This window comes from Acinonyx jubatus, chromosome E4 (genome assembly GCF_027475565.1).
Source record: "Acinonyx jubatus isolate Ajub_Pintada_27869175 chromosome E4, VMU_Ajub_asm_v1.0, whole genome shotgun sequence".
In the NCBI taxonomy this organism is placed as follows: Eukaryota; Metazoa; Chordata; class Mammalia; order Carnivora; family Felidae; genus Acinonyx; species Acinonyx jubatus.
The window spans coordinates 62,086,297-62,107,435 of record NC_069395.1 but is presented as its reverse complement, the minus strand read 5'-3'; the positions used below and the strand labels follow the sequence as shown (position 1 = coordinate 62,107,435).

The following is a 21,139-nucleotide window of genomic DNA, read 5'->3' as shown; positions in this document are numbered from 1 at the left end:
CTCCGGTGTGTTCCATGGCTGCCTGTGTCTGCCGTAAGCTCCAGACGGTGAACCGGGAGCTGTAAGTCTAGGGCGACCCTGAGGGGTGAGGCCGTGGCTAGCTAGCAGTGGGCTAAGTGGAACGGAATCATATCAAATGTGAACCGGCATTAAGAGCCTTTGCAACGGAGTTGTCAATTAGGAAACACACAGACAAGTTGGGTAAGTAGAAGAAAAACTGAAAGCGTAAACTCACCAGGGTCAAAGATGAGGGGCCTAAATGCCTCCATTGTTCAGCTGGAGACGTTGCTGGCAGGCTGGAGCAGACAGCCCGCCCAGGCTGGGCAAGTGGGCGAGGGACAGCAGAAACACTGAACTAAGGGTTTTCCATTATTAATCACTCAGTCAATCACGAGCTCCGGCATCGCTGACCAGATGTCTTTAAAGATCCTAAATTTGTCATTCTGCTGATGGGCCCTCCTCTCCAGACTTGCTAATTCACTCAAACTATTATCCTCATTTGTCCACAGACGGCTTCCTACAGCCAGTAGCACGCTCGCCCCTGGGAATGTAGGCTTTGGATTAAATTTAGAGTTGCATAACTACCCACAACTGTTCTGGAAAGAAGCTGGATGTGTCATGCGCCCTTCCTCACAGACTTCACCCACTAAAGCACCAACGGTGAAATTAACTTGTATTTTCACAAGAAAGGGGTTTTCAAAGCTCAAGATGCATTTCAAACTCCAAGCTACATGTCCAACACTGAGTCAATGACCTCTCCGAATCTGCAGACACCGGCGTCGGGGCACCCACCCCCTTAGCCTTCCTGCGGGTCTAGGGAGCTCTGAGCACAACCAAGGGGTGGGAGGGCGCCCTCACCAGCAGCAAGGCAGCAACTGGGAGGTGGTACAACTACACTCCAGGAAACCTAACGCTTTCTAGTATTACTGGCGCTCTCCCGGATGCCTGTGCCACGTGCAACCCTGTCCATTTCCGTTTCCGAGACGGCACCTACCTACCGCCCGCCCTTCTCAACCTCGGATGGATTTGGGGGCACCTTCGTTCAAGCTGCCCCGGACAGCACACTTGCCGCCCCAGTCCCCACCCCGGTTCCCTCCTCTTCACACACCGCGGGCTACTTCCCACACCGGCAAGTGCGACGGGTAGCCCGGAGCGAGCGAGCGGGAAACCGACAGACACCGGTGGGCGCCCAGGCAGCAGGACGCATGCTCACAAAGCCCGCCCCGCCCCCCTGCGCTGGAGACCGCCGTCTGGCCCCGCCCACAGGCCCATGCCCCGCCCACCGGCCTCCAGCCTTCTGCGGGTTCTGGAGAAAGAGCAAGAAGAGCCAAGGGCAGAGCTTAGTTCTTTCCTCCTTAGTTCCTTCCTGAGCCTGTAGCTGTTCCGGGCCAGGGTCAGCTGCTCCAGCCCAGATCGGCTTCCCAGGTCCCCGGAACCGAACACAAGGATCTTCCATCCAAGTGTGAGTGCTTTCCTGCTCCTGTTCTGTATACACAGTAATGCCCCCGGCCCCTGTTACCCTTCCTCCGATCATGGTGCAGCCAGGGCACCTGGGGCTTTGGGAAGCCCGCTCTGTCCCCACCGCCACTGTCACACAGAGACAGTTTCTTCTGAGAGCAGCCTCAAAACCACCCCACTGGCGTCAGACCAAACAGGAGTTTCCCTGCGTTGCGTCCTGGACCGGGCGCAGCTGGGGGAGGCAAGGGCATCCCAGGGCGGCCTAGAAGCCGGGCCAGTGGGCTGGGGGCGGGGGTGGGGGGTGAGCGCCAGGCAGGGGCATTCTGCCGGGGCTGAGCCACCGACAGATGCAGGCAGCCACCACTCATTTGAGCAGCTACTCTGCTGTCCAGCACCGGAGTGGATCCCGGAGATGATGCAGAGAGGAGGAGAGCAGCCTTTTTTCTTGAGAAGCACACAATCTAACATTTGGATGTTTGAATCAGGCGAAAAGCATCATTGTTAGCAGCTGAGCTGTCTAAACCCTTGGGTGGCTTTCCCCCTCCAATCAAGTCCTGGGTGTGGAGACAGCCACAGGCCAAGAGTTAGCGAGGTAGTAACCCACTGGCTTCATGCTCGCTGGAAACAAATGTAACAGAAACATGTGATAAATAGATGACACCATTAAGGCTTAAAGGCAGCAAGGCGCCAAGAATGGCCTTTCTCCATGTGGTCCCTTGCCCTGTGCTTTGATCAAATGGGAAAACAGTCCTATGGACTGATGGCTTCAGTATGTGTTTTTGGGCTCCTGGAAAGAGGTGGCTGCCTGATCCAGAGCTCCGGGCTGAGCCAAACCCTGCTCTCATCGCACAAAATACCGGCCATGGGCTAGCCACACTGCCTTACAGCCAGAATCGGGGCCAGTTCCTGCCTAGACTCTCCCCCTTTGGAGCCCCCCGGAACCTAAATCAGGCTCTGTTGGCAGCGTTTTGCAAACTGTAGGCTTCGGATCCCTGCGGCAATTACCTAAGAGCGCCCAGGCCCCACCCAGCCTGGCTGAATCCAGTCCCCTGGGTGTGAACTGGGCATCAGAGCAGGAAACTGCTGCCTGGGTTGTGCAGCAGAAGGACCACCAATCTGGGGAGTAAGGGCCTCGGGAGGGCCAGGTCCTCCCTCAACGAGGCTGAAGCCCCCACTAGCTTTGTGGCTGGAACCGACTTGAACACTCCACGCAGTCAAACTTGGGGTGCTTTTCTCCCTTTAAAAGACATGTTGTTCAGGGTCAGCCTCTATTATGGCACTCCACGTGCAGCAACAAAGGCAATCGCAAGCTCAGAAAAGGTCAAAACCACAATAACAACAAACCCAAACCCACATTTGTTAAAAGGGTGACAGAAAGAAAGAGAGAAAGAAAGAAAGAAACCTACCTAGATTTTAGATAAAAGGGATTTTGTTACGGAAATATATTTCAGCAGCAGCTCTCAAGGCCTATTAGGAATATTGGGAAGACATTGTTTTTACGATGAAAAGTTATTTTGGGGGACAGCCTTCCCCAAACACCACACAACCCTGCCTATACTCTGTTCATGGATGTTCCATTACTCAGTTAGAAGAGATACCTTGGGGTGTCCTAGGACACAAAAGTTGTCTTGTATTTTCCACACTGGTTGTTGCTCTCATTTTTGTCCTTCTAAGTGCCCATGTTCAGCTGCCACCACTGACAACAGCTAATGTTAACTGAGCCCTGTGCTTATTCCTCCACGGTGATTATCTCATTAAAAGGTAGATGCTAGCTTCCCATTTTACAGATGAGAAACTGAAGCTAAGAGGTTCGATTAACTTGCACAAAGCCATACAAAAGTGGTCAAGCTTGGAGGCACGTTTAGGCAGTGCCTGAGTGTTTTTGTTTTTGTGTATTTATTTATTTTTGAGAGAGACAGGGAGACAAAAAAATCACAAGCAGGCTCCAAGCTGTCAGCGCAGAGCCCAATGTGGGGCTCAATCCCACGGACCATGAGATCATGACCTGAACTGAAATCAAGAGTCGGGCACTCAACCGATGGAGCCGCCCAGGTGGCCCAGTGCCCTGGTGTCCTTAAGTATTGTTAATGGATAGTTGATTCATGGAGTTAATTCAGGAAACCAGCCAACCCTTGGCAAGCATACCTTAAGTGTGGAGTACTAAGGTAGATACTGGGAATATATCAACAATCACAATGGGTCCCTGCCTTCAGAAAGCCAATTCCGGAGAGACCAGCTGGAAAATGAAAAGGTGCTGTCCTGAAAGCGGGGCTGGTGAAAGCAGGAAAGCGAGTGGTCACCGGGCAAGTGAGGGGTAGAGGAGGCTTGTGCCCATCAAGGAAAACAGACCAGCATCTTTTGAGCACCAGCTACGTGCCAGGCGCTGCACTAAGTGCTTACAACAATCCCGCGGGCAGAAACTCATTATCCCCACTTTAGGGGGTGTCTGGGAGGGGCAGGGAGCCCCCCATGAGAAGAGAGGCTGCAAAGGCCATGCTGTCTGGAACTGTGAGCTGGGCGGTGTGGCTGGCCCACAGTCTGCAGGCTGCTCACAGGGGTAAGGCTGGTCCCAGCCAGCTCTTCAGCCAAACTAACAGATTCGGACCTGGTCGTCCACACAATGGTGGTGTCCTTCACCGGGAAAGAGAGGATGGGAGGAAGGGCAGGCCCGGGGTGGGAGTTCTGGGGCCAGGGTGAGGCACCTGTGAGACACCCACCCACCCAGCAGTTGGGGCCCGGCACCTGGGACAGCTCTGGCTGGATCTCCGGTTGTGCTGGCCAAACCTGCTGAGAGGTGAGGCCATGAACTTGGGGCAAGATTCACCCAGGGAAGCCTGGCAGAGACTTTCACGTTTGTTAAAAATACAGGTATTGGGTGGCTCAGTCGGTTAAGCGTCTGACTCTTGATTTTGGCTGAGGTCATGAGCTCATGGTTTGTGGGTTCCAGCCCCACGTGGGGCTCCACACTGACAGCACACTGCCTCCTTGGGATTCTCCCTCCCTCCCCCTCTCTCAAAATAAATAAGCCCCCTATGAGCTTCCTGGCTAAGCACACTTACAGCAGTGAGGGAGCAGGGCCAGGGCAGGGCCTTGGGGATCAGCCACATTTTACAGGCTAGCAGAGGACAGGGAGCCAGCAAGCCATAGCAAGCCATGGGGACAGAAGACGGGGAGGGAGGAGGGGAGCCAGGAGAGGAGACCTGGAGCTTAGGGGAAAAGGGACTTTCTGGGAGGAAGTGGGGGGTCTTTGTGTGAGATGCCACTTGGCTGTGGAACACGCTGTGGACGTGCCCAGCCACGGCTGCCTGCCCTGTCAGTAGGGAGGCGTGGTGGAAGTCTGATTATAAGGATGGAAGAGGGGAGACTATTCTGGAGAGGGGCTTCGCTGAGGGCAAGGGAGCAAGAGGGACGCAGAGGATGGAAGGGGCTCGAGGCAGAGACTGGGACCCTCCTTCCCCAGGCAAGAGGGCAGAGAGGTGAGCAGGGGAAGCCCCTGCCCAGCAGCCTTCATACTCTGCCTCAGTTAGAGGGCACCCGTTTGTTGAGAAAAGAAGCCAGGCGACAGCATGGTTGTGGGGGAGCCAGCACCCAAGGGCCGGGCAGAGGGCGCACCTTCTCACAGGGACCTGGACGCCCTGACTTCCTTCCCCTTTGGATGATCTCGCCCTTCCCGGCCCTGCGGGACTCGTGCACTCCATGTTCTCGTGTCCTCTCGTGTTCTTGGCCCTGCAGGTCCCCTGGGCCTGGAACGGAACCCCGCCCCCGCGGATCTTCACAGGGCTGAGCATTCTCAGCGCTCACGTCTCAGCTTCACGGCCTGAGAGGCTGCAGTTTCTCGTTCTGTCTGGGTCCCCTGTTTTGGGCTGCTTCCTGCACAAGGCACGAGGTAACTGGAGGAGGGAGTGGGGCGGCCCTCACCAGGCCTGCTCTGGAGTCTGCCTCGGCAGCAGCCCCTCCGGTGAGAAGGGGCCCCCGACAGCCTGCAAGCCACACGCGGGCTCCCCACGCGGACACAGATTTCGGAGCCCGGTTCCTAACTTGTACGTCCACACCCAGTGCCTGCCTCTCATCTCTGGACCGGGCACCCATTCCGCTCCTGCCAGGTGCCCCCCGGGACACACTTGGCATCTGCACTGTGCTGTTGTGGCACCCAGCGGAGCCTCGGCCAGGCCGGGCCTCTCCGCGAGGCAGCCGGTGCCCCCCTGCCCTTGAGGGCAGCGAGGAAGGGCCTCTCCGGGCCACGCTGCGCCCCAGGCTGGGCTCTCCATCCTGACGGCCGGGGCCGGGCCCGTTTCCTTACGGACCTGCCGGTGCCCAGCCACCGCCACTGGGCAGAAGCGGGCCTGTTGGGGGAGAAGAGCCGTCAACAGGGGCTCGGGCTCGAGGCGCAAAGGCTCCGGGTAGGTACAGGCGGGTGGGGCCACAGTTGCCATAGGAACAAGCGGGCCTGGGTTTCTGAAGCCCAGGATGCAGATCGGATACGGGTGGCTTGTACCCACGCTGGGCCTGGACGATCCCCTGTGCCACACCCGCAGCCATGATCAGAACCAGCATTTTTTTTTTTTTTTTAAATATGCAAGACTTCAGGATAAGATGGAGCAAGTGGTAAAATACAAAACAACTTTATAGAGCTGAGTGGGCTGGGTAAAATATCTTATGCAAAACAGAAGCGGTGCAAGCTGCCAGCTCTGGTCCTGTGCTTCAGACACTCGTTTGCCATGAATACTGTGAAAGCGAGTGAATACATATATTTAAATTTTTTTATGTTGTATGCGATACATACAAAATATATGCAGTGTATAAATACGCTATGAGGTATAATAACCAAATGAACACTTGTGAACCTGGTACCAACACCATGGGGCTGCTTTCCCATGTGCTTTTCTCCAGGCCGGCCCCCTTCTTCCTCCAGAGGGGGCCTATGTCCCCATAAATGTATGTATGTTCTTGATTTGAGGTTTGAGTTTCGCTCAATAGTTTCACCCAGGAGCTTCCTACCGACTACTGTGGGGTGTTTTTTTGTTTGGGTTTTTTTTTTCCCCCTTTCTCTTTTTGTGTTGTTTTGCCTTTGGTTTGGGAAGGAGGGCAAATGTCTTTTAACCTAAAATGTTTTCAGACCAGAACCCCTTCCTTTGATCACTCTGGCTACAGTAAAGACGTGCCTCCCCTTCTTAGAGAAGTGTTCTCAAATGCTCAGACCCACAATTTCACAGGGACAGGGGCCTCGTCATGGAAATGAACATTTTTCAACCAACATATGGATGTAAAAAGTGCAAATGCTTGACTGTAAAATATGCAATCACGTCTCTACTGTTCCCAGGGAGTGGTCCCCCTAACAAGAGCAAGCGGTAGGTATTACTCTCGTCCGCATCGTCGGGGGCAGGAGAAAAGGGAGGCACAGAAGTCAGTCGTCTGCCCTCCTAACTCAGGCCACCAGCAGGGGTAAGAGCCAGGATGACTGGGTCACAGTGGCCTGCTCCTCGCCGTGTGTGTCTCTCTTGTGGGCGGGCCCACCTCTGGTCGCCTGGCTCTGAGGCTGCCTTGCCACCTCCTCCCTTGCCCTTTCCATCCACAGGGCTCAGACGCCCGGCTCTGGAGACTGGTTCCTAAACTATCCCCTCTTTCCGCAGCCAGCTGCCCTGGTTACCCCGCTGCGGTCCCATTCTCAGCCATGGCTTGTCTGCCACTGTCACTGAACTCGGGTTCCCAGAGGACAGGAATGGGGTCTTGTTCATCTCTCCATCTCCAGCACTCAGCAAGGTGCCTGCCATATAGACTGTGCTAGGTAAATACATCAGAATGAACAAACTACTTTCCAATGGACACTATTTACACCAAAGAGACCTGTAATTTCTTGTCTGTAGTATAAGCATGCCTTCAGATGTAATAACTTTGAAAGGGCATAAAATATACATTAAATAATTTGAAGTATGCTATCGAAATTCGCCACTAACTTAAAAGATCCCAGAACAGATGCATGAGTGCCAGCTGTACTTGGATGTTCAGACATGGCTTCAAAATCCTACCACGAACTACCTATTCCGCTGGGGCAAGAGGCTTGGTCTCAGTCAACCTCAGGTTCTCCATTTCTAAAACTGAGAAAACAATAACTCCAGACCTCCTGAATCAGCAACTCCGGGGACGGTGGGGCCCAGCGGTGTATGTTTTCCTAAGCCCTCTGGGTGATTCTGGTACATTCTCAAGGGTAAGAACCACTGGCATGAGATAATTCACAATACTAGTCACACATACAACATGAGTTCTGGTGGAGAAAAATTTCTCCCCCTGGCTCCAACTCTGATCCTCAAAACAGCCAACTGTCCAAACGAAAACTATCATGGTCCACTCCCAGGCTTGGATGTCAGTCATAAGTTAAGCAAAGCAACGTGGTCACATTGAGTGTCAGTTTCCTCACATGTGAAATGAGACAATAAGCTAGAAGCAGGGGTCAGCACACTTCACACCCCCAGGCCACACCCCACCCTGGACCACTGCCTGTTTTTGCACAATCTGCAAGCTAAGGATGCTTTTTCTATTTTCGAATGACAAATAAAAAAAAAGAAAGAAAAAGAATACTTTGATGTGAACGCTCCATGACATTCACTTTCAGCCCTGAAATACACTGACTGAAACCCAGCTACGCTCCTCCTTCACATATCATCTATGACCGCTTTGTTCCTGTAATAGCCCAGTTGAGGAGCTGCAACTGAGCCTAAAATGTCAACAGCCTGACCCTTTGGAAAGAAAGTTTGCCAGCCACGGGGCTGCAGGATGATAGCCTTCTCTTCCAGCTCCACACGTCCATGGCGCTGTGACCATACAATCTCACTGTGTTCCCATCCTCAAACCCTGCGGTCTGCTCTAGTCCTAATAACACAGGTTGCCCAAGTTGAAGTTTGAAAGCCCAATTACCCTGAAAACTTGCTCTAAGGAGTTAATTTCAGCAAATAAATCATATTAACTTAAAGTTGTACGCTTTTCTCCAATGCCTGAACATCGCTCGCCACAGTTTACGTAATCCCATCTCATTAGCGTCATACAGTGTCAGCGAGAATAAGCCACGTGCTTAGGCATCTGGAACACATTCCGGCCGGTTATCCTCACATAGAACATGAAGGCAGTTTCAATGGCTGCTCTGCCTTTTAATTTCCTTTGCCCAAATCCAACCTGTTCGACAGTGATTGTAATTGAGTCATTCATTCTAAAGATTGTGCCATTCTGGGGAGAGTTGACCTTTCCAGCAAAGGAAATGTATGTTCCTGCACCCCTTTAATTTTTCATTCTCTTAAATTTCCAATCAGCCTAAGCAGGGGGAGGCGGGGGGCAGGCGCTGCTTAGGGGCAGCAATTGAGGGAGAGACCCCTGCTCTTCTCTGCAAAAGGAGCACCTGATGAAGTCATGTGAGAGCTGAGGGGCACCTCAGAGGTCATCCAGTCCAGCCCATTATGGTGAACCTGTGGCCGGTGGTCACACAGCTTGTGTTTAGTAAATCTAAGAATGAAACCCATGTCTCTTGACTCCAAATCCAGTGTTCTTGGAAGCATTTCAGAATCCTTTTGAAAAAGACCTTCTATTTCATACTTAAAAAAGAAAAAAAAAAGGATTTTAGGCAAGGATCTTGAGAAAGGTGACCCACTGGGGGACCTAGTGGGGGCTGGAGGCACAGTCATTCTCTGAGGCCGGGGTGGGGGAGCCCCTGGGCCAGTACTCCTCCACCCAGCTCAGGGGGATCGCCAGTTCTGGCTTTGCTTTTGTTCCTTTTTAACTGCACTCCGCTGCCGACTGATAGTTCTGCGAAGGACAATAAAAACACACTCCTGCACCGATTGCCCTAAAAGTTTCGAAGCCCCGTTTTCTGTTATCTCGTCCCCGACCGGTTTGCAGACTCCTCAGTCTGGATGCCAACCTAGTCCGGACTGGTGCTGGCACGAAGGACGCAGATGCGGGAGGCCCAGGGCTCCAGAGACTCATTTGGGGAGCTTGCTGGGGGCCAGCTCCCCAGGCCGCCGCACCCCCGAGGCCTCGGGTGGTGTCACCTGGCGCTCTCACAGACCAGCTGCTTAAGACAGGCTGGAAATGAGCCTCAGCTTCGGCACAGAACACTGAGAACATCTGCTGCATCACTGCCTTGTCATCCGAGAGAGAAAGTGCCATGTGACACGGGCTGAGCTCCTGATCCCCTCGGAGGGCCTGGCAGGGAGAAAGGATCCGGCAACCAGGAACAGGAGGGGCAGGAGCCGACGCGTCAGGAACCTTAAACTCTAAAGAACCTAGGAGACTGTTTGCCTCCAGCCACGGTCACCTGTGGCTCGCTCTCGTTAAGGCAAAAGCAGTCATGGGGAGCACAGCCCCACTGTGCAACAGGGAACGGGACGGAGGGATGAAGACGGTCGGGTCTCACGATTGCTACAGAGGAGAGTCCAGGCCACATGCGGCGCGAGGCCATTTAGCAGCACGAGCAGAGCACCCCAGATGCCTCTCCTACCACCCTCTACCTAAACCTCAGTGGAAGCATCCCCTTGTTAAAAAGCATTTATTTGGGGGGCGCCTGGTGGCTCAGTCGGGTAAGAGTCCGACTCTTGACTTCGGCTCAGGTCATGATCTCGCGGTCGGTGAGTTCGAGCCCCGCGTCGGGCTCTGTGCTGACAGCTCAGAGCCCAGAGCCTGCTTGGGATTCTGTGTCTCCAGCTCTCTCTGCCCCTCCCCCACTCAGGCTCTGTCTCTCTCTCTCTCTCTCTCCTTCAAAAATAAATAAACATTAAAAAAATGTTTTCAATAAAAAAAAATAAACATTAAAAATTTTTCTAAAAATAAAAAATAAAAACAAAACTTTATTTGAAAATACTATCAAAAAAAGAAAATAATATCATACTTACAAAAAGTTGTAAGAATAGTACAAAGAATACCTACATACCCTTTATCCAAATTTACCTGTTATCACTTAACCCATTTATTATTCTCCTCTCTCTCTTTCTCCACACACACACACACACACACACACACACACACACACACAAATGGATATGTATATTTTTTATTTATTTATTTTTTTTACTTTTTAAAAAATTTTTAACGTTTATTTATTTTTGAGACAGAGAGAGAGAGACAGAGAGAGAGAGCATGAACAGGGGAGGCTCAGAGAAAGAGGGAGACACAGAATCTGAAACAGGCTCCAGGCTCTGAGCTGTCAGCACAGAGCCCGACACGGGGCTCGAACTCACGGACCGTGAGATCATGACCTGAGCCGAAGTCGGACGCTTAACCGACTGAGCCACCCAGGTGCCCCTGTATATTTTTTATTGTTTTCAGAGCCATCTGACAGTAATTTGCGGGCACCCAGACCTCAGTGTGTAAATCCTAATGATAAAGACACTCCCATGTACCACAGTATATTATCAACTACATTGACTTGGAACAGTGACAAAATACCTTTATCTAACCTACTGATTTCTAATTTTGTCAACTGACCGGAAAATGTCCCTTTCCTCCCTACAGAAAAGATCCTTTGTGCTTAGACAGCATGTCTATTTAGTACCCTGTATCTGGAACAACTAAGAGATCAGTTCTATTTTGACGAATACTATTTGCAACTAAAGCAAGTATAGTCTTAAAAGCAGATGTGGCACTATGAAAACGCACGAGGGGCCTGTTCAGATGCCCTCCGGAGTGTCTGCAGCAGTGTGGTGTTAGCACGAAGATTCGGGGCCAGTGAGGTCCCCCAGGTGCTCCCAGAGGGTCTGAGTGTCCTGGAGTGTAGCAGATCCACGCTGGAGTGAGCTTGCCCTCTGTCTTCTTCGTGTTCAACCATCCTCGAGGTCGGCAAATTGGTCACAGAGGTGTGATCGAGTCAGAGTGGGCCCACGGCAGCTCAGTAACCAGGTCCAATCACTACGGCACCCTTACTGGCACACATCTTAATTAGGTTTTAATGCAAGTAATTTGATAAGTACTCCTGGCCATCCGCTACAGAACTGTCAGTGCTGAAAGCTTTTTATTTAGCTCCTCTTCCCTCTATAGTCTATACTGAGGCAGCCTCCCTGCTGACCCTTGTCAAAGAACCCCATCTGCTGGTTGCCACGGTAACTGAAGGCGACCAATTGAGCTGAACAGAGTGACTCAGAAATAAAATCTGCAGCCAAAGGAATTCTGCTAAGAGTAATAAATCATTTAGTAAAAGGGGGTCCTCCACACAGTGATGGGCGTCAGGATAATACGATGGCAGAGCTCTTCCAGCTAGAAGGTCCGGCAGAGGCCTGCCCAGCCTGCCCACTTCCTTTCCGGGGAACTCGGGCAGCACAAGAGTCCTAACCTCACCCAGTTCCACGCCGTCGCGGGGGGGCAGAAGGAACCAATTATCAACACTTTAACGTTTGGGTTGTGAAATTCTGAATTTTAAAAGTGGCAAGAGAACCAGACTAGGCTTCCAATACTCCTTCCTCTATTTTGTAAAAGGAGCACAAGTAAACAAAGTGCCCCACGCAGCTCAGGAAACCACGGTGGCCTTGAGGTGGGCGGCAGGGAGAGAAGACGTATTAAGACTGCTCTGGATTAGGGAAGGCCACCACTGCCTCCGGTCATCAATCAACCTTGGGGTGCTCCAAGCAGAAGCCATCTCTGTGTCCAAGGTGTGCAGTCCCTGAGAGAGCAGGGGAGACAGGATTGGGTTCAGAGAGCAGGGAGGTGTCACTACAGGGTGGCGGAGAGGGTCAGGGGCTCTGTCTCTACCGAACAGAGCAAAGGAGGCATCCTTCCTCAATTAAGAGTTCCTGAATGAGAGGAACAGAAAAGAGAGGGAAGGACGGGCTTCCTGAAGGCTGCTCCCCCAGGCCAAGTGAGGGCCCCAGCAGTGGGCTCAGTGTTGATGCCGAGGCCCTCCCAGCACCGCCACCACGGTTCCGGTCATGGCCCCCACGCCCGGTGAGCTTCTGCTGTGTAGACTAGGAACCCCCTGTGGGCAGCAGTGCCCAGATTTTAAGAAGAACCCCCAGGCATGCTAAATCATCCATCCAGTATTTACTCTCTCTAGGCCAGGTCCTGGTGGTTGTGATGCAGCGGCAGTAACACCCTCCCAGGCGATGACAATAGGCGGTGACAATAGGCTACAGGACCGACAGCCGGGCCTGGGGCGGCGCGGGGCGGTGACGCGAGGCTGGGGACCCTGCTAGTGTCTCTCCTCACAGGCCGCAGAGCAGCATTTTGAGAGGTGTGGGCGCACAATACTGACATCCTCCCAAGCCCTGACCTGAGCTCACGGCCACGGGAGGACCTGCCCTAAACCATCCCCGGAGACAGTGTCCTGCTTTAGAGACGAGCAGCTGCCAAACAGAAGGTAGTGGTCTTCTTCCCCACGCCTCGCCTCCCCCCCCCCCCCCACCTTTTCCTAGATGCCGCCAATGAAAGTCTCCATCTCAGACTTGCAGTGAAAATCCCGTCGACGGGAGCGGGGAGCGGTGGTGCGCGCTCAGGACGAGCCCCGGAGATGCAGCCCGCCTCCCGCCGCGCGCTGGCCACTTCCGAGCGCGCCCGCCGCGCCCCTGCACCTGCTCTCAGGCCGCCTCCGAGCGCGCCCGGGGCTGCGGGCGGCCCCTCCCGCGGCGGGCGGGGAGGCGCCCGGCTCCGGCCCCCCACCGCGCCCGCCGACGCACCCCCCCCCGCCCCGCCCCAACCCCCGGGCCGCGCGGCCGCTCGCCCCGACCTCTGGGCTGCGCCGCGGCTGCCCGCGGGAGGGGGGTCCCGGGAAGGCGCCTGCACCTGCCGGGCGGCCGGGGCGGCTCCGCGGGGCCCGCGGGGCTCCGGGCTGTGGCGGACGGCGAGGATTAAGCCGACGTGGCAGTCGAAGAAGGAGATGGGCGAAAGGCTCATTAACTCCAAGCTCCCGTCCCCGTCTCCTTCTCCCTGGGGAGCAGTGCGGAAAAAGTTTCCTTGTGATGGGAAAGGTGCCGCGTGATTGTTACTGGCTTTTCTTACCTTTTAATTCCTTACGTGTAAACCAAACGTTCACCGTTTGTGGATCATCCTGGACATTCAAGATTTTAACCAACCAGGAAAAAAATATTGGCTGACAGGCCGAAGCACCATTACGGCCCGCTTCGGTTTCTGGGTTAGTGATTAAGCTTCTCCTGTGACCCAATTGAAAGGGCCCAACACCTGAAGACCTCAAAGAAATGCGAGTTAAAAGGTGCTGAGTGTGACAGCGCTTTATCCGCGCCCCCATTGTCCTCCAATAACCCAACTGGCTTTCATGACCTATCCTAAAATGCGCCATGAGAATCAGGGCTTTCTGATTCCGCACAAATGTTCTAAGCCTGAGGACCCTTTACTGCACAGTTGTTCATACTTACATTCCCTCTGCCTGCTTACAAAGTTACCATTAATTTCACTTTCCAACACTTCCCATCTCTTTGTGTGCTCTCACTCTCTCAAATTCTCCTCCCTATTTCCACTCCCAGATACTCTTGAACTTTTGCACACATTGCCAGTTTGAGCCTGCACGGAACAATCAGTATATTAATTCCACTCGGAGAGAGTGAGGTTTTTCTAACACAATCTGCGCAACCTGAACTCTTTCCTTCAGAAACACTTTGCCTTTAAAAAGAAACTCCCAGCATGAACCTCATAAGAAGCGACATGTAACAGACAGTGCATGTGGCGTTGGGCATGCAGCTCAGAATTAAAAGAGAATTTTTTACTTTGTTTCTTCGGTGCCATGTGCATAATGTACATGTGGACGAAACTGACATCAGACATTTAAAGCAAAAAAAAAAAAAAAAAAAAGAAAGAAAAAGAAAAAGGGATGGGGGAGGGGGATGTGATGGTGGCGGGAAAGAAAGAAAATGTGTTGATAAAAACAGTAACTTCTGTTAATCTACATTTTTCAGTTACTGTCTTAATTAAGAATGTTAGGAAATATGTTGCAGTTTAATTGCATTGTTTCAAGAAATTCTAATGCTGACAAATTTGGGACCATGTACACTTGGATGGTTTAAAGGATTAAAGTGGTAATTTCTTCCAATTGGGAGATAACAATCAAAATGATACTTCCCCCACGGCCCCCCACCTCCGCCCCATGTTCAGCATGAAATGAGCCCTGGGGGTGGGGGTCAAAGTAATGTGTTTTTAACCTGTGTCTATGAGATATAAATAATTTTTTTGAAATTTTTTAATGTTTATTTTTGAGAGAGACAAAGAGAGAGCGAGCAGGGGAGGGACAGAGAGAGGGACACAGAATCCAAAGCAGGCTCCAGAGTCCCAGCTGTCACGTCAGCACAGAGCCCGATGCGGGGCTTGAACTCACGAAACCGTGAGATCATGACCTGAGAGGGAGTCGGATGCTCAACTGACTGAGCTACTCAGGCGCCCCATGAATAATTTTTTAATACAAAGAATTCACAAAAATGAAATGGCACCTCATCTGAAATAACTGGGTGACATTGGTATCCTTGCAGAAAAGAGTTATTTATGAAAGAAATTGGTAATGATCTCCAAGTGATTCTCAGATGACCTTGTGTCAGACAGTGAAAATCATCTGCCTCAGCCACAAGTACATAAAAACAATGACAGTTTGAAGACATATTCAGATTTTGGGACACTGTTTTCTTCCTTCCCACTGCAGCCCAGTCCTGCACATGCTCTACATTTCATTTCTTGAGGTGGGGGGGAGGTTATTCACTTTTAACCTGGGCTCTCACTTCTTATTTGCTCCCATTCTCTGGGGCAGTTGGGCTCACTGCCTGTGATCGGGGCGGGGGGGTGGGGTGGGGGGTGGGAGCTCAAACCCTAAAGGAGATGCTGCTGTTCAGTGCTCTCTGCTCCCATGGCACGCAGCACAAACCAGGCACCCACAAGAGACTCCCACTGACCCGACTGGCTGCTGCTTTGATAACGTGGTCAGATAAATCAGCCAGTTCTTTCACTGCCTCAGCTACTCATCGCGCCTCCCATGGACCGCAATGCATGATACATCAGGGCATCTGATACATCATGGCGCCTGGGGGTGGGTCACCCATTCCCTTGAGGAGGCCGACCCAACTTGATAGCAGCGAAAGGCATTGCATCGTATATGCAGTGGCCCTGAACTGGCCACAAAGAAAGATCTGTTTGCCCCAGAACGCAGCTGAAGTGTCCAGAGAGCTTGGCCAAGAGAACAGCTCCAAAGATTTGCTCTGGCTGGAAGGTGTCCCTTCTGCCTCAGTTTCTCAAAACAAGAACGGACAGAGAACGTGACCCCAGATGAAATACTGCCCACACGGTGCCAGTATCGCAGTGTCTCAAGTCTTGAACTTATATTTGCATTTCGTATCAGGGAGTGGAGTCCTGCTCAGTTAATGGCATGCATGACCCAAAAGACCAAAGAATTCACTGCTATGGAATTAGTACAATTTGTTTTTAAGCGGCACACATGAGATCCAAGATGGTGAAGGGGCACGCACGTCTCTTAGGTGGTCAACACCTGGGACCACATAAAACTCTGAGCTGACCCATTAAGGGATTAAAGATTTTTCATCTCTTGGGGTTTCTGGAAGTTGTGGTGGGAGAACACCTCCCGGGGAGCTGGGAAAGGCCTCGGTCGGCCCGGACCCCTGCAGGGACTGCAGGAGGGGACCTGGAGCAGGACCCCAGCGTTCACTTCCAGGTTCAAGGGAGAGGAGAGAGTTCAGGCAGACATCCAGGCGGGGAGAGCCCAGAGCGAAATTCTAAGTGGAAAAGTTCTGAGTCCATTCTCGGAGTTGGAAGAACACTAAAAGGAGAGGCCACAAGGGGGGGAGGAAGAAGGGAAACAGCTCCCGCCCGAGGGCCGACTGCCTATCCAGCAGCGGCAAGGCTGTTCCCGGGCTCCCAGGACCATTTGTTCCATTACACAATCTCCTGAAGCCATTTAGAGAGAGCTCAAACAACTGCCTGTACCAACACGACACATGGCTTCCCATCCCGACTCTTTGCTAATCCAGACGCTCCAACCATCTTTCTTTAAGATGCCATATGGTTGGCAGAAGCCTGTAGATCTAGCAGCACATCTGCTTGTAAGTTTCTCCTTCCCCTCCATCCCCCTAACAAAAGAGGGATCGGGAGACAGACCGCGCGGGGCACGCAGGCGTACCTCTGCCCATATATAGTTCTTTCTTTTGAAGCCTGCTAACTAAACAGAACTGTTAAAGGGATGATCGGGAATTATTCGGGGCTCGCTCATTTTTAACTCGACAACATGGCGATTTATTTGCCTGTCGTGATTCAGAACAAGATTAGAAAAACAAAGGGTGGCTGGTCTCCTTTTTCCAAGAGCTTGATTGCTTGAAAACCACTTCAAAGCTCTCCCTCTGGGAATCCTTGGGAGGCTTTCTGGCCGCGGGAGAGGGACGGCACCCTTGCCTGAAGCTATTTCTCCTCTTCTTCTTGGTCAGGGAAGACAGACAATCTGAGAAACCAGCAGATACCCAAAGCCTGCTTTGTTAGCAAGCACGGCGCGGCTGTATGCTAATGAGCCGGCACTGACACACTGCTTTTCCGTATGATGAGCAAAGATTGTTGACGCTGTTGAAATCCTGGCTCTCCTGGCCTGTGAGCCCACGGGCTGCCTCCTTGGAATCCGGCCCCCAGAAAGACAGGCTGCAAAAAAATAATACATTCGACTCTCCTGATGACTGAAATCTGGCCATTTGTAACTTAGAGCGGTGGGGGACGGGGGAGGGGAGCGGGACTGGGAAAATATTCTAAAATATTTCATCAGGCCAGGAATCAGAAAGACTAACTTTTAGACAAACTAAAAGTTAAACCTGGCAGACACATGTGAGTGATCGAGGCCAGGGCGGTCGGCTTCAGGAGCAAAAATCTGCAGAGTGGGGGTGAGGGGCAGTTGGTCTAGCCTCTGTAACATAGGGACAGCTGGGATATTCCCTCCGGACTGGTGCAGAGAGCCCTCTTGCAGATGGGACACCCCCACTGGTGGCACCACTCAGTCACAGGTGAAAAGCCGTTTCTGATCTCCTTGTAAATTTGTTCGATCCATGTGTTGGTTGACCACGCATGGTTTTCCAAGTCTGTGCAAATGAGGGATGGTAAAAAAAGCAAACCGAATATTCCATTGTTGCAAAAGTAGACCCTTTTTTTTTTCTTTCAGAAGTCAAAGAAGGGTGGAAAAGGATGCGGTGTTAAGTGCTGAGCACGTTAAATGAAATATCCCTTTATCTGCTTGGAAACTCTAAGTAGTCAGGCACTATTATTTTGATTTAATAGATTGTGGAGACTGAGGCTTAGAAAGGGTTAGCAAAAAAAAAAAAAAAAAAAAAAAAAGAAGAAGCAAAACTTCAGCAAACCTGCAGTGAGGAATTGCTGAACCCCAGGGAGACTGGGTGGCTCAGTTGATTAGGCATCTGACTTTGGCTTAGGCCATGATCTCATGGTTCGTAGGTTCGAGCCCTGTGTCGGGCTCTGTGCTGACAGCTCGGGGCCTGGAGCCTGCTTCAGATTCTGCATCTCCCTCTCTCTCTGTCCCTCCCCCACTAGCGCTCTGTCTCTCGCTCTCTCTCAAAAATAAATAAACATTAAAAAATTAAAAAAAGAAAAAGTAACTGCCAAAGCCATGCAGATCTCATTAAGTCCAGTAGCCTCCAGGTGTTCAGGGACACTTCTGCACAGACACGTCCCCTCTGGATATGCCCGGGTTCCAGGCTGCCCACCTGAGCAGACCACTGTCAGCTGGTGAGCAATAAACTAGTTCAAATTAGTATGCTGACGGGGGCACCAAACTGTAAATTCCATTTACTTGTTATCTACAATGTGAATGAAAATTCATGTAACTGAAATGCAAAAACATGAGGAGTGACTAAGAAAGCATTGAATATTATAATGAAAGTATCAGAACTTAGCCATTCAAAAAGTATGCCCTTCAAATTATTCCCCTTGGGGATGTGGGGATAGCACGTGTTTTCCAACCACAAGGCCACTGCCTAGATCTTGCCGACAGGTTCCTCCTTTCTGAAACTTCCTCCATAGCCTCGGGCTTCATGGGTGGATACACACGTAAGTCTGTGAGTATGTGTTCAATGCATTTTGTCAAATTCATACATTTGTCCCCCACCCCCCCCAGGGGAAAGCACGAATGCAGTCACCCACTACCACAAATTGTGCAGTCAAGTTTCCCACATTTGGGGAAATCGCAGGGGTCAACACATCCGGAGTGCAATGGATAAGCCTCGCCCTGGGAAAACCACCTTCGCTGATCATGGTATCTCCCTTGCCAGGTAAGTATAAAAATCATATGTTTTAATATAAAATACATGCAGTGCAGGTTATACTACTTGATGATTACACAGACTAGATGCCGGGAGCCTGATTCTATTATCAACAGGAACAATAACCTATTATTAACAATTGTTTTGTTACCATTGAGATGCAGCTACGTAGAATGACGACTTTGAATTAAAAGAAAAAAACCTATGTTGAAATCTCAGCATGGTCCCAGGCAAATTCTTCTAAGCCTGTTTCATTTCCAATATGAAATGATTCTACTACCTCCCAGGACTACTTGGAGAGTTAGAGACAGCATGTAAAATGCCTGGCCCTTAGAGATCCTCACTAAGTGAAAGTACAATCATCATCATCATTATTATTTTTAATAAAGTGTTTCAGGGGCGCCTGGGGGGCTCAGTCAGGTGAGTGTCTGACCCTTGATTTCGGCTCAGGTCATGATCTCACCGTCGTGGGATGGAGCCCCGTGTCAGGATTCTCTGCTTGGGGTTCTCTCTCTCTCCCCCTCTCTTTTTGCCCCTCCCCCGCGCATGCTGGCTTTCTCTCTCAAAACAAATAAATAAACATTAAAAAAGTACTTCAGAGCATATGCACAGTGCTTCCACATACACGAGCTCACCTAACTCTGAAAACGGCCCCGAATATACGAAGTGCTGCTTCTTTCAAATGAACGAGGCAATTAAGATTCCATAATAACATAACTAAAGCAATAAACAGTATGAGGTATTATTATTATTATTAATTGAGACTCTTCTATGTGCAGTGACTGTGCTAAGTGTTTTTCCAGTTATTTGTAAGTCATTATTAGCAACCTTTTCAAGAAGGTATTATGGCTACTACTGTGATCCTCATTTTATAGACAAGAAAGTGAGGCCCAGAGATGCCCCCGATATCTTGCCTTATTCACATAGTAAGTGGAGAGCTAGAACACAATCCCAGGTCTGTCATCTAAACCCATGATCCTCACGGCAGCTATAAAATAGCTAAGACAGGACTGAAAGCCAGATTTCTCTGTTTAAGATCTGGTGCTCCTTTGTCCATACCACATTGTCCTTGGGTGGAACTTAACTAAAAGCTACTGGACATTTGACAAGACAGTCTCCTAGCAAAACAAAACAAAACAAAACAAAAAACAACTTTGTCCTCACCAAATTTCCATGTATGCTAGTAAATTCTATAGGGTCCGTGGTTCAAGTATCGTGTGTGTTTATGTGCACTTGCACAGAGCCTGAATGCTGGGTGCCCCCCCAGCGTGGTGAAAAATTAGAGCAGTTTTCCTTAGAGCATTTGAACGCATCACACACACAAACACACACCATCAGAGCTGTCATTATATACTTGGAATCCAACATCACTGAAGTTGTCGGGAATTTCTTATCAAGACAATAGTCTTTCAATAAAAGTTAACTGTCAATAGAAGGCTTCTGAATCAAAATGATCTGCTGGGGATGCTAGAACATTTGGAGGCTGCTGATCAGATGCTGGCATGGAGCAAAGGGAGGTTTGGTGCACATATGTGCCCAAGCAGACAGCTCCCCCCCACCCCCACAAAGCCCCGAGGTGTCCCCGAGACTCTCCTCTGGCTTCTGGGCCAGTGGGATCTGGGGGCTGTAATCTGGGGTGGGTTTTTCTCCGGCCTCTGCTCTCTCCCTCCTCGCATCCCGCTCACCTGATTGGACCTGGACTGATTTCCAAAATCACTGGATCCCCCAGCTTCCTAATTTCACCGCTGACTCCAACTCAGTTCAAAACAGAATAGGATTTTAACCAACCAGCCAAGCAAACAAACAAATACCTTTTCTATCACTTCAGTGCTTCCAAATTCATTAATCTTTGGTCACACTTCCAGTCAACAGTCAAAAGCAGTTTCCAGGAGGGTCTGAGCATAATAGACTGTGAACGGAGATGTGTTACTTGGAAGTTAGCGCTGTATAAGCACCAAGTGCCCCCACGCTTTCAAACTTAAAGGAGATGAGTCTCAAAGGCCTCTCTAGAGTATTCTGGAATGCATCGTTATGAGGCGGCACTTCTGATCTGTCAGGGGTGGAGACCTGATTATTAACCGTCCGTCCCCCTGACAGTATTCCCCAGAGGCCGACATTGTGAACGTTGTGTCCTTCATTAATTGCAAGGGCTGCAGTAGTCCTGGGTTACAGCACGAGAACAAAAACCCTGTTTCATTTTAACTTCGCTAAAGGTGTAGGGAAGACCTATTTAATGTTCACGAGCTCTGATTACAGGTTGTACATGTTGCTCCCTGTGCTGAGCGCTGTGGCAATGCACATAGCTAACGTTTATTGAGTCCTTGCTGTGTGCCAGGCACTGCTCTGAACATTTGTGTAATAATTCGTGCAATCCTCTTAACCCCATGAGATACGTAACACAACTGTCATAATTTTATGGATGGAGATGTTTAGGCCCACGTTAAGTAGCTTGT

The 21,139-nt window shown here is 50.9% G+C and overlaps 1 protein-coding gene, 1 long non-coding RNA gene and 1 other non-coding gene across 15 annotated transcripts in view; 1 reads left to right on the top strand and 2 right to left on the bottom strand.

Annotated features, from left to right (window-relative positions):
• SDCCAG8 (SHH signaling and ciliogenesis regulator SDCCAG8) overlaps nucleotides 1–21,139 on the bottom strand; it is a 246,837-nt gene that overhangs the window by 10,486 nt on the left and 215,212 nt on the right. The gene's annotated exons all lie outside the window — the stretch shown is intronic.
• LOC113595610 (uncharacterized) lies at nucleotides 68–7,394 on the top strand. The gene is made up of 2 exons (XR_003416147.2): nucleotides 68–1,462; nucleotides 7,089–7,394. It is a non-coding gene; the product is annotated as an uncharacterized LOC113595610 (long non-coding RNA).
• On the bottom strand, nucleotides 18,539–18,703 carry LOC113595688 (U1 spliceosomal RNA). The gene has a single exon (XR_003416259.1). It is a non-coding gene; the product is annotated as a U1 spliceosomal RNA (small nuclear RNA).